At 36.5% G+C, this 14,023-nt stretch overlaps 1 protein-coding gene across 16 annotated transcripts in view; it reads left to right on the top strand.

Annotated features, from left to right (window-relative positions):
* ADD1 (adducin 1) overlaps window positions 1-14,023 on the top strand; it is a 150,170-nt gene that overhangs the window by 46,791 nt on the left and 89,356 nt on the right. Inside the window, exon 1 of one of the 16 annotated variants that reach the window (XM_074229883.1) lies at window positions 11,733-12,010. The exons of the other annotated variants lie outside the window; for them this stretch is intronic. The gene's annotated coding sequence lies outside the window, so the exon portion shown is untranslated. Of the gene's footprint in view, window positions 1-11,732; window positions 12,011-14,023 lie in introns of those variants that run through there. 16 annotated transcript variants of the gene reach the window in all.

Below are 14,023 nucleotides of genomic sequence, written 5' to 3'. Positions count from 1 at the left end.
AAACTATATATTTTATTAAATTAGTTTATACAGGCATGACTACTTATTTCAAAGTACAAATACATTGTTACATATTTCAGTTAATCTCCTGAGACATAAATTTGTTTTTTAATTTAAAAAATAAGTTTATCAATGCCTTATGTATCACATCTATTTCTGAATGTAGGAGGGAAAGCACAATGAGTGAAAGTTTTATTTTCTCATCTCTACTTTGGGACTAATCTTAGTTATAATAATTATATAGCATTCAATTAATTTATTATCTTTTCATTTATGCTTTGTGGTCACTGTGTATGTTGTTTTCCTGGTTTTTCACTCTATCAAATCATGTTCCCATGGTTTTCTGAATTTTCTGTAGTTTACTTAGTCATTCCTCAATCATTGGGCACCCACTTTTTGCCAGTTCTCTGCAGCCACAAAGTATTGCTGTGAACATTTTATTTTATTTCCCTGGAAATATATGGGATTATCTGGTTCAAAAATGATCACTGGATCCCTTAATCAACATTTATTAGTAGGTATCTTATAGGAATCTCAAATTTGACTTATATAAAACAGCCCCCTCCCTGCAAGAGCCCCACTCCTCTTGATAACTTCTCTATTCCTAAAAGATTGGCCATCACCATGCTTCCATGCTTCCAGGGCTGTAAACTCAAGAGTTGATCTTGATTCATTCCTTATCTCATTTAATAATGTCCATATCTAGTTAATTGTCAAGTGTTATTTACTTACTTTCTTTTTACTTAATTGTTACTTACTTTTAACTTTCTCTACACTGTAAATAAACTCTTATAGTCACCATCCTGGTTCAGGCTTTCATCTCCAATTGCTGGGACACTGTAGTAGCCTGTTAATTGGACTTTCTGTACTGAATCTTTTCTCTCCAGTATATCTTATACAGAACTGCTAGTTATGCTCCAAAAGTACAGGGCCAGCTCTGACACTTCTCTATTATAAAGACCACATAAAGACCACACTGAGTGAGATAGTACTGATGCAAAATGGAATTTGAAGGCTTAAATTGTTGCTGATTTTGAATGCAGTGTCATTAAATATTAGCCAGAAATCTCTACTGTATTCAAAGTAATATCACTAGATATTATTACAAACCAGAGGAAATTTAAAGTTGTAAATTTTGCATTATTTGAGCTTGCAATTTCTTCTGTGCAGGTCATAAATTCTGCTTTCATAATTCACATTCCTCTTTTAAATCATTTAGGAATTCACTGTTCTCTTGGGAATCATTTTGAATGATCCAGCACTTCCCTGTCCCTTTGTTAAATATCAGCTATTTCTGTTTGGCATTCGTGATATAATTCTAGGCTGATATTCTCATGATCCAATTCTGAGCTGATATTCTAGATTCATTGCTCATTATTCCCCTTAATACATTTTATAATTTGTCCAGTCTGACCTTGTTGTTCCTGCACACTTCTGTGCCCCCTCTTCTCCACTTCTTTACTTCTGTCTCTTGGAATTCAGAACTCCTTTCAGAGCTCAGCCTAGGTGCTGCTTTATCCAGGAAGTCCTTCCTGACCCACCTACTTCTTCCCAAATACTTTGTATTTGCTTTATTTATATTTTGCATCTACTTTTCGATATACATGTACTTTTCCTCCTTCAGGGCAGGGACTATTTAATTTTTGTTTTTGTAACCCAACACCTTGCATTGTGCCTGGCATTAATAAATGCTAGGTGATTGATTCTATGGACATTTTACTTACATTTTTGCATGATTTCAAATTATTTCCCATATATGATTTAAAAATTTAATTGTAGGCAGGATACACCTGAAATTTGACTCCATGCAATAGTTTATTATATATTCTTTTTATTGTTTATTATATATTATTGCCTTGTTTACTCATTTTTTCATGGCTATACATCTTGCTTTCCCAATTTTATTCTGAGCTTTTTGTGACTGAAGGCTGTATCATACTATTTCTACTTCTCTTAATGTAGTATAGACACACACTAGATATTTAGAAGATACTTTTTTATGGAATTACAAGGGATAGAATATTTGATGGAGAATAATAATAATGTGTATAAATGGAATAATTACACCAATGAATTACATGAAGAGTATTTGAGAAATTTAATTTGCAGTTTTGTTTTTCAATTTGACTTTGAGGATTTGTTTCATGTATAAGGTGTTGAAAGATGTTTGTGTTTAAAATCATGAATTTAAAAATTAACTATTAGAGAATATTAATGGAAAACTACAATCCATTTCAATTGTTGAGAAACATAAGCTATGCCATGTTGATACAGGGTTAGTTGTGTCATCTTCATCTAGGAAGGACAACACAGCATTATAATTAGTCCTTGAATCTATTAATTCAGAGAATAAAGAGCGTTTCCATGATAGTGTGAAGTCATCTTCTGCTCTTATTTTTTTTTATTGTGAATTAAAATGCTGAAAAAAATTTTCTACATACAGAACTGGGCACAAAAAAATAGATTTTTTTGTGTAATCACAAATCTTCATTTCATACTGAATATTTTTTGTTTTTTGAGAAAGATTTTATTAATTTTGAGTTTTACAATTTTTCCCCCATTCTTGCTTCCCTCTCCCCACCCCCCACAGAAGGCATTCTGTTAAGTCTTTACATTGTTTCCATGGTATACATTGATCTCAGTTGAATGTGATGAGCAAGAAATCATATCCTTTAAGGAAGAAAAAGTATAAGAGATAGCAAAATTACATAATAAGATAACTTTTTTTTTTAATTAAAGGTAATAGTCTTTGGTCTTTGTTTAAACTCCACAGTTCTTTCTCTGGATACAGATGGTGCTCTCCATCGCAGATAGCCCAAAATTGTCCCTGGTTGTTGCACTGAAGAAATGAGCAAGTCCATTAAGGTTGATCATCACCCCCATGTTGCTGTTAGGATGTACAGTGTTTTTCTGGTTCTGCTCATGTCGCTCAGCATCAGTTCATATAAATCCTTCCAGGATTCCCTGAATTTCCATGACATACATACACCACAGTTTGCTAAACCATTCCCCAGTTGAAGGATATTTCCTTGATTTCCAATTCTTTGCAACCACAAACACGGCTGCTATGAATATTTTTGTACAAGTGATGTTTTTACCCATTTTCATCATCTCTTCAGGGTATAGACCTGGTAGTGATATTGCTGGATCGAAGGGTATGCACATTTTGTTGACCTTTGGGCATAATTCCAGATTGCTCTCCAGAAAGTTTTGATGAACTTACAGCTCCACCAACAATGTATTAGTGTCACAGATTTCCCACATCCCTTCCAACGTTGATCATTGTCCTTTCTGTTCATATTGGCCACATACTGATTGCTTTTTAAATAAGATTTTTAGATTATTATAAATTCCACAATCTTTGAAAATTGTTCTTGTGCATACTTGCTTCTAAACATCTGTCTGTTTTCTTGCATCTTTTTTATTTTGAATTTTTACAATATTTCCCCTAATCTTACTTCCTCCCCCCCAACACAAGACAGTCTGTTAGTCTTTACCTTGTTGAATACGATGAGAGAGAAATCATATCCTTAAGGAAGAAAAATAAAGTATTGTGCCTGATTGTTGCAGTGATGGAATGAGTGAGTCCATCAAGGTTAGTCATCACCCCCATGTTGCTGCTAGGGTGCACAGTATTCCTCTGGTTCTGCTTATCTTACTCAGCATCAGTCCATGCAAATCTTTCCAGGCTTTTCTGAGTTCCCATCCCTCCTGGCTTCTAATAGAATAATAGTAGTCCATCACATACATATACTATATTTGGTTAAGCCATGCCCCAATTGAAGGACATTTACTTAATTTCCACTTCTTTGCCACCATGAACAGAGCTGCTATGAATATTTTTGTACAAGTGATTTTTTTTTAATACATGCCTTAAATATTCTTGTTTAAGAGTAAACATAATACTCACTCCCCCAAAAAAATATAGACCCTCATGAGAAATAAAGTAAAGGAAAGAGAAAAAAAATGTGTTTCAGCCTGTGTTCTGATTCCATCAGCTTTATCTTGGATGGATCACATTCTTTTTTTTTTTTTTTTTAGGTTTTTGCAAGGCAAACGGGGTTAAGTGGCTTGCCCAAGGCCACACAGCTAGAATTATTAAGTGTCTGAGACTGGATTTGAACCCAGGTACTCCTGACTCCAAGGCCGGTGCTTTATCCACTATGCCACCTAGCTGCCCCTTGGATCACATTCTTTATGATAAGTCTATCATAAAAGTTACTTCCATATTTTTCCACTATTCCTGTTACTGATTGTAATTCCCTCCATCTATTCCTCCCTACTACCATCTATTATATTTTCTCTCTCCTTTCACTCTTCTAAAATGTACTGTAGGGTAGCTGAGTGGCACAGTGGACTCATCACAGGCCCTGGGGCCAAGAAGCCCCGAGCCCACATACCACCCCTGAGACCCAGCAACCACCCTGCCCCTTGGTCCCAGAAAGGCCACCCAATCCCAGCCCCTTGCAAGAAGTTAAAAAGAAAATATGTTATATCTAACTATTCTCTCCTATGGTCTACCCTCTCCTCTATCACCCACATCCCCCCCTTCCCCCTTTCCCCCTTCTCTCCTTTTTACTCTAGATGTCTATACCCTATTGAGTGTGTATGCTGTTTCCTCTCTGAGCCATTTCAGATGAGAATGAAGGTTCCCTCATTCCTCCTCACCTTCCCCCTTCCATATCATTGCAAAAGCTCATTGTAAAAAAAATCTTTTATATGAAATATCTTAGCCTATTCCACCTCTCCTTTCTCTTACTACCAATGCTTTTCCCTTTTCACCATTGACTCCATTTTTACAATATATTATATCTTCAAATTTAGCTCTCTCCTGTGCTTCTATAAAAAAGCTCCTTCTACCTGCTCCATTAAATTAGAAGTTTCATATGAGTATTATCAGTATCATTTTTCTATGCAGGAATAAATGCAGTTCATCATCATTAAGTCCCTCATATTTTACCCTTCTTTGCTCTCTGTGCTTCACTTGAGTCCTGTATTTGAAGGTCAAACCTTCTGTTCAGCTCTGGTCATTTCAACAGAACATTTGAAATTCCCCCTGGTTCATTAAAACTCCATCTTTTCCCTTAGAAGCGGATGTTCAGTTTTGCTCGGTAGTTGATTCTTGGTTCCACTCCAAGTTCTTTTGCCTTCTGAAATATATTCCACTCCCTATGAGCCCTTAATGGGGATGCTGCTAAGTCCTGTGTGATCCTGACTGCAGCTCCATGATATCTGAATTGTGTCCTTCTGGCTGCTTGTAATATTTTCTCTTTGAGTTGGGAGTTCTGGAATTTGGCTATAATATTCCTGGGTTTTTTTGTCTCGGTTTTTTTTTTGGATCTCTTTCCAGGGAAGATTGATGGATTCTCTCATTTTCTATTTTGCCCTCTGCTTCTAGGATATCAGGGCAGTTTTTCCTGTAGGATTTCTTTAAAAATGAGGTCAAGGTTCATTTCCTGATCATGACTTTCCGGTATCCCAATAATTTTTAAATTATCTTTCCTAAATCTGTTTTCCAGATCAGTTTTTTCAATGAGATATTTCACATTTTCTTTTCTTTTTTCTTTTTATTAAAGATATTATTTGAGTTTTACAGTTTTCCCCCATCTTGCTTCCCTCCCCCCCACCCCCACCCCACAGATAGCACTCCATCAGTCTTTACTTTGTTTCCATGTTGTACCTCCATCCAAATTGGGTGTGATGAGAGAGAAATCATATCCTTAAAGAGAACAGAATTCTCAGAGGTAACCAGATCAAACCATAAGACATCTGGGTTTTTTTTTTCCTAATTAAAGGGAATAGTCCTTGTACTTTGTTCAAACTCCACAGCTCCTTATCTGGATACAGATGGTACTCTCCTTTGCAGACAGCCAAAAATTGTTCCCAATTGTTGTGCTGATGGAATGAGCAAGTCCTTCAAGGTTGAACATCACTCCCATGTTGCTGTTAGGGTGTACAGTGTTTTTCTGGTTCTGCTCATCTCACTCAGCATCAGTTCATGCAAATCCCTCCAGGCTTCCCTGAAATCCCGTCCCTCCTGGTTTCTAATAGAACAATAGTGTTCCATGACATACATATACCACAGTTTGCTAAACCATTCCCCAATTGAAGGACATTTACTGGATTTCCAATTCTTTGCCACCACAAACAGGGCTGCTATAAATATTTTTGTACAAGTAATGTTTTTACCCTTTTTCCTCATCTCTTCAGGGTATAGACCCAGTAGTGGCATTGCTGGGTCAAAGGGTATGCACATTTTTGTTGCCCTTTGGGCATAGTTCCAAATAGCTCTCCAGAAGGGTTGGATGAGTTCACAGCTCCACCAACAGTGTAATAGTGTCCCAGATTTCCCACATCCCTTCCAACAATGATCATTATCCTTCCTGGTCATACTGGCCAATCTTGAGAGGTGTGAGGTGGTACCTCAGTAAAGCTTTAATTTGCATTTCTCTAATAATTAATGATTTAGAGCATTTTTTCATATGGCTATGGATTGCTTTTATCTCCTCATCTGTAAATTGCCTTTGCATATCCTTTGACCATTTGTCAATTGGGGAATGGCTTTTTGTTTTAAAAATATGACTCAGTTCTCTGTATATTTTAGAAATGAGTCCTTTGTCAGAATCATTAGTTGTAAAGATTGTTTCCCAATTTACTACTTTTCTTTTGATCTTGATTACATTGGTTTTATGTGTGCAAAAACTTTTTAATTTAATGTAATTGAAATCATCTAATTGGTTTTTAGTGATGTTCTCCAACTCTTCCTTAGTCATAAACTGCTTCCCTTTCCATAGATCTGACAGGTAGACTAGTCCTTGATCTTCTAATTTGCTTATAATATTGTTTTTTATGTCTATGTCCTGTAACCATTTGGATCTTATCTTGGTAAAGGGTGTGAGGTGTTGGTCTAATCTAAGTTTCTTCCATACTAACTTCCAATTATCCCAGCAGTTTTTATCAAAGAGGGAGTTTTTATCCTGGTGGCCGGACTCTTTGGGTTTATCAAACAGCAGATTACTATAATCCTCTCCTGCTTTTACACCTAGTCTATTCCACTGTTCCACCATTCTATTTCTTAGCCAATACCAAACAGTTTTGATGACTGATGCTTTATAATATGATTTTAGATCGGGTAGTGCTAAGCCACCTTCGTTTGCATTTTTTTTCATTAAGCTCCTGGCAATTCTTGACTTTTTATTTCTCCATATGAATTTACTTACAATTTTTTCTAGCTCATTAAAGTAATTTTTTGGAATTTTGATTGGTAGGGCACTAAACAGATAGTTTAGTTTTGGTAGAATTGTCATTTTTATTATAATAGCTCTACCTATCCATGAGCAGTTGATATTTGCCCAGTTATTTAAATCTGATTTAATTTGTGTGAGAAGTGCTTTATAATTGTTTTCAAAAAGATTCTGAGTCTGTCTTGGCAAATAGACTCCCAAGTATTTTACACTGTCTGAGGTTACTTTGAATGGCATTTCTCTTTCTAGCTCTTCCTGCTGTTTCTTGCTAGACATATATAGAAAAGTTGAGGATTTATGGGGGTTTATTTATAACCTGCAACTTTGCTAAAATTGCTAATTGTTTCCAGTAGTTTTTTAGATGATTTCTTGGGATTCTCTAGGTAGACCATCATGTCATCTGCAAATAGTGAGAGTTTTGTCTCTTCCTTCCTAATTCTAATTCCTTTAATTTCTTTTTCTTCTCTAATTGCTGATGCTAACATTTCTAATACAATATTGAATAGTAGTGGTGATAATGGGCACCCTTGTTTAACCCCTGATCTTATTGGGAATGCCTCTAGCCTCTCCCCATTGAGTATAATGCTTGTTGATGGTTTCAGATAGATACTGCTAATTATTTTAAGGAACAGTCCATTTATTCCTACACTCTCTAGTGTTTTTAATAGGAATGGATGCTGTATTTTGTCAAAAGCTTTTTCAGCATCTATTGATACGATCATATGGTTTCTGATAGGTTTGTTATTGATATAATCGAGTATACTAACAGTTTTCCTAATATTGAACCAACCCTGCATTCCTGGAATAAATCCTACTTGATGATAATGTATTATCCTAGTGATGACTTGTAGTCATTTTGCTAGGATTTTATTTAGGATTTTTGCATCTATATTCATGAAGGAAATAGGTCTATAATTTTCTTTCTCTGTTTTAACTCTTCCTGGTTTAGGTAGCAGTGCCATATTGGTTTCATAGAAAGAGTTAGGCAGAGTTCCATCTTTCCCTATTTTTCCAAAGAGTTTATATAGGATTGGAACCAATTGTTCCTTAAATGTTTGGTAGAATTCACTTGTGAATCCATCAGGCCCTGGAGATTTTTTTTTAGGGAGTTCACTAATGGCTTGTTGAATTTCTTTTTCTGAGATAGGGTTGTTCAGGTATTTAATCTCTTCTTCATTTAACCTGGGCAACTTGTATTTTTGTAAATATTCATCCATTTCACTTAGATTATCAAATTTATTGGCATAAAGTTGGGCAAAATAATTCTCTCCTAAGAATTTGAGTGCTGTCCCACTGGCTGCATATATATATTCAATATTGAAATGACTTTATTGTCTATGGTACCTTTTAGGAGGATAAAGTTTCCTTCCTTATCTCTTTTAACACTATCTATTTTTGTTGCTGCTTTGTCTGAGATAAGGATTGCTACCCCTGCTTTTTTTACTTCAGCTGAAGCAAAATATATTTTGCTCCAACCTTTTCCCTTTACTCTATATGTATCTCTCTGCTTCAAATGAGTTTCTTGTAAGCAGCACATTGTAGGATTCTGGTTTTTAATCCACTCTGCTATTTGCTTACGTTTTAAGGGAGAGTTCATCCCATTCACATTCAAGGTTATGATTACTAATTCTTTATTGCTCTCTGTGCTATCTTCCCTCTGTTTGTATTTTTCCCCCTTTCCCCCCCTTCTATCCATATTCCCCAGTATTTTGTTTTTGAATACCACCCCCTTCAGTGTGTTTGCCCTCCTATATCACACCCTCCCCTTTCTTTCCCCTTTCCCTGTTCCCTTCCCTTCCTTTTGTTATTTTCCCTTATTTCCTCCACTCCCCTTCCCTTTCTCTGTCCCCCCTCCCCTTTTCCCCTTTAACTTTTTGAAAGGTTAGATGTTTTTTAAGTCAACTGAGTATGTGTAGGTTGACTTTAAGCCAAGTCTGATGAGAAGAAGATTCAGGTGTTTCTCCTCTACTCCCTTCTTCCCCTCTATTACCATAGGGTTTTTTTTGTACCTCTTAGTGTAATGAGATTTGTCCCATTCAATTCCCTCCCTCCTCCCGTCTCTTTCCTGTCCCCCTTTTTAGGGAGGTAGTGTATTTTTTTTTAGATCATTCTATCTAAGTCATAGAAAATTCTGAGTGTCTGTCCCTTCTCGTTCAGTATATTCTGTTGAATAGAGTCAGAATTCCTGAGAGTTATTAGAGTCTTTCTCCCCAGTGGAGTTAAAGCCAGTTACATCCCATTAAATATCAGTCTCATGGATAGGTCATGGATGTCCATCATTTCTGGCTAGGTATATTCTCTCTGTTGATATTTCACATTTTCTTCTAATTTTTCATTCTTTTGATGTTGAAGTATTGTGTCTTGAATTCTTGTAAAGTCATTACCTTCCTTTAGCTCCATTCTACACCTGAAGCATGTGTTTTTCTCAGAGAGCTTTCTTATCTCTTTTTTTCCATCTGGCCAATTCTGCTTTTTAAAGCATTCTTCTTCTCAATAACTTTTTGAACTGTTTTATCCATTTGACCTATGCTGGTTTTTAACATGTTATTTTCTTCAGCATTTTTTTGATCTCCTTGACTAAGCTGCTGACTTCTTTTTCATGTTTTTCTTGAATCTCTCTCATTTCTTTTCCCAATTTTTTTTCTATCTCCCTTACTTGCTTTTCAAAATCTTTTTTGAGCTCTATCATAGCCTGAGCCCAACTTCCATTTTTCTTGGAGACTTTAGATGTAGGAGCTTCAGATTGAATACTTTGATCCTTCTTGGGATCATAGACAAAGAATTTCTCAATGGTGTTCCTCTTTTTTCCCCTGTTTACTCATTTCTCCAGCCTATGCCTGGTTTTGGGGTGCTTCCTGAACTTTTGAGTATTATTGGGACTCCCACTTTGGGCGGTTTTTGGGACACCCCACTGGGACCTTTATTCCTCCAAGGTCTTATGCTCTCTTGCCTGTGCTTTGATATATAGATGACCACAGGTACTCCCCTATTCCCTGGAGCTGTGAGGAGGGTCTTTGGTATTTTAGTATCTATGAAAGGCCAAACTGCAGCCTGGATCTGAGTGTGGGCAAACAGCAGAGTCCTGCCCCAGGGAGAGCAGAGAGATTTCTGTAGTTTCCCCTGACCCCCTTAACCTCTGCAGACTGTGCTCTGGAGGTGCAGGCTGGTTTCCCCAGATTCCTCATGCAGGTTCTCACCGCAGGGCTGCTCTGAGGCCAGTGTTCCTCACTCCACACTCGCTCTGGTGCAGCAGAGTTCTCTTTCCTCCACTTCAAGCTGTTCCCAGTGATCCCTGGGCTGGGCTGGACTGAGCTGAGCTGAACTGACGTGAGCTGAGCTGTGGCTGGAGCTTTTTTCCAACCCATGGTCCTGGTGAAACACACTTTTCCTGTGGATCTTCTAAGCTATGTTGGACTGGGGAAATTGTATCACTTAGTCTTTCTGTGGGTTCTGTCCCTCCAAATTTTGGCTAGAGTCATAATTTGATAGCTTTTGGTGTTTTGGGGGGAAGGAGTTTCTGGGAAATGCTACCTACATGCTGCCATCTTGGCTCCGCCCTTTTTTTGTATTTCAAATTTTTTCAATCCCCTACATTTTTTTTAACTTTTAATTTTTTGTTTTCCATAATGTTTTTATTACTATTCCCCCCCCCTCCAATTCCTTTTCACCCAATTAAAGTTTAAAAGAATAGGTGAAAACAAGAACTCTTTAAAAACAAACAGAAAAACTACTGTTTTTACCAGTTCCAAAAAAAGAATATCTTTTTTTTTTCCTGCACCTTGAGTTCATCTCTCTCTCTCCCTCTCCTCTCTCTGGAAGTGGGTAACATGCTTTATCATAGGTTCTTTGGAAACATATTTAGTTATTCTTCAGAGTTATTTTCAATGTGTTATCTTTGCATAATTTTTTTTTTGGTTCTATTCACTTCATTCTGTATCAATTCTAACTACACAGGATTCTCTGAAATCATCTTTTTCCTAATGTTTTATTGTACAATAATAGTAAGATTTTTATCAAGGCTTGGGTGAACCTGGCTGTGGTCCCTTAGTTGAATAATTCTCTCTGGATGCTTGCAATATTTTAAATTTAATATGGGATCTTAAGTATTTCTAGCTTCAATTTGCCCTCTAATTAATAGATCTGGACAGTTTTGAGTTATGATTTTCTGAAATACAGAAATGTAGAAATTAGGATGACCCTCAGCTATTTGAGCTTCCAGACTTAAAAAAAAATAGATTTTGAGGCAATCCATTGATCCTTTCGTTGTTATCTCTCCTTGACCCATTTTTCAGGTCAGTTGTTTTTATATCAAATATGTTTTTAAAAAAATTTCCCTAATCCTTTGTCCTAATATTTTTTCTATCTTGTGTGTCTCTATTCCAGTTTTCAGGTAATCTGTTTCTTGATTATGGCTTTTAACCTTTTCTTCTCTGTGATCTATTTTTCCTCCAGTTCTTTCCTCTAGAACTTTTATTTCACTTTTTAATATTTCATTTGTTTCCTTGTAGACAATTCAATTTTTTCTTTAGAGGCATTGCTTCTTGTTGCTACAGATTTGCTCTTCCTTTTGGAGGTGTCTCTGGATCTACATTTTTTTATATTGTTCAGGGCTTGATTTATTTGGATATTCACTTTTAATTCTTTTTTTTTTTCTTTTTCTAATTTTTGAATTGGAGTTTAGTGTCAAGATCAGTTTCAGCTCGCTGCTGGGCTTTTGGTGGGGTGGTTGAAAAGGGAGAGCATTCCAGACATGGGAGACTGAAAAGGTAGGCAGGTATTAAGTTATGAAAAACTTTGAATGCCATACAGAACATTTTATATTTCAACCTAGATGCAGTAGGGAGCCACTGGAGTTTATTGAATAGGGGAGCAACTTGATTGCACTTTAAGAAAATCAATTTGGTGGCTAAATGGAGGATAAACTAGAATATAGAGAGAAACTTGAACAGGCAGACCCAACAGTAGGCTATTGTTATAGTCCAGTTGTTAGTGATAAGGACCTGTACTAGGGGTGGTTTTGTGAGAGAACAGAATGAGGTATATTTTAAAAAAGATATTGCAAAGGTAGAAATAGATAGGCCTTGATAGCAAGTTGGTTATGGGATGGGGGGCGTGTGGAGATAATGAAGAGGTAAGCATGGTTTCTCAATTTTCAACCTGACAGACTAGGAGGAGGAGGATATTCTCCGTAGCAATAGTAAAGGTATGAGGAATGGGTGGATTGTTCAGAGGGAAAGATATTTAGTTTTGGACATTTTTGAGTTTAAGATGTATACTGGGTTTCTAGTTTGAGATATCTGAATGGTAGCTGAGGATATAAGATTGGATGCCAGCAGAGAATTTGGGGTAGGATAGGTAGATTTGAGATTCATTAGTGTAAGGATGATAATTAGAGTAGCAGATGAGATCATCAAGTGATAATATTGAGGTAGAAGAGAAAGGGACCCAGGTTGGGAACCCTGAAGGATACCCACAGTTAGAGGACATGATCTGAATAAGGATCCAGCAAGAGACAATAAAGGGCTCTAGAAATAGGTAGGAGGAAAACCATAAGACCAAAGAATATCAAGGAGAAGGTGATCACAGTGTCAAAGTCTGCAGAGAGGTCAAGGAGAATGAGGATTGGTCCATGAGAAATTGGATTTGGTCCCTAGGAAATAATTTATAACATCAGACAGAGTAGTTTTAATGGAATGATAAGGGTGGAAACCAGATTGTAATGGTATTTTATCCTATTGTTAGCAGGAAACTGCTAAACATTTTGATCTGTTGGGAAAGACTTGATAATAGTGATCATTTCTCTCTTGACTTTTTTTTTTTTTGTGATATTGTTCTGTCTGGGTGTGCTTCTGAATGTGTCTGAATGTTCTTAGAATCCTTTTTTGAATCACTATCTATCTTCTGTCCCCAGTACATGAATATACTCCAGCTTTTTCCTGGCCTATCTCTCTTCTTTCTCTCCTATCTGATTTTAGCAGCGCCCATAGGTTCAATTATTGTCTCTAGGCAGATGATTCCCAAATATACATTATTCAGTCCTCATTTCTTGTTGGAACTAAAGTCCCAGATTACCAAATGCCTCCATTTGGATGTCACAGAGCACTTTAAACTCAACGTAACCAAAATTGTGAATTTGTTACCTCTTGAAGCAAATATAACTTTTCTCTTTGGCATTTAAAATTATTTACAACCAGTTCCAACCTATTCTAGGTGTATTATACATAATTCCCTTTCACACCTGCTTCAGTCTAGTCAAACTTGACTTATTGCTGTTCTTTACATGATACTGCCATTTCCTACAATCTCTCCCTCATATTTATAATACAGTCCCTCACTTCTGGCTCCCTGAATCCTTAATTTCCTTCAAAGTTTAGTTTAAATGTTACCTCTAACATGAGCCTTGATTCCTTCAGTTACTAATGCTTTTCAGATTATTTTGTAGATATGTATGTATATATATTTTATCTTCCTTTAGAATGTAAGTTCTTTGAGAGTAGGGATTATTTCTTCTTCTTTTTTAGTGTACCACATTAATAGGCCCTCAACAAAGGCTCGATAATTCTCTTTTTTCACTTGTGTAATGAGAGATTAATTCATTTTCAGTTGGGGAGAAGGGGCTATGTGCAGCGAATGTGGCAGAAATAATATCCTCCTGATTAGATACCAGAAGATGAGGAGGACTGAAAAGTAATGATTCTCAAGGCACAAATCTGAGTGAGTGGAATCTTGGTGATGTGTTTAACAGAAATAGAGAAGTTGGAGTGGGAGAACATAGAGCA

This window comes from Macrotis lagotis, chromosome 3 (assembly GCF_037893015.1).
Source record: "Macrotis lagotis isolate mMagLag1 chromosome 3, bilby.v1.9.chrom.fasta, whole genome shotgun sequence".
Taxonomy (NCBI): Eukaryota; Metazoa; Chordata; class Mammalia; order Peramelemorphia; family Peramelidae; genus Macrotis; species Macrotis lagotis.
This window is presented reverse-complemented; position numbering and strand designations above follow the sequence as displayed.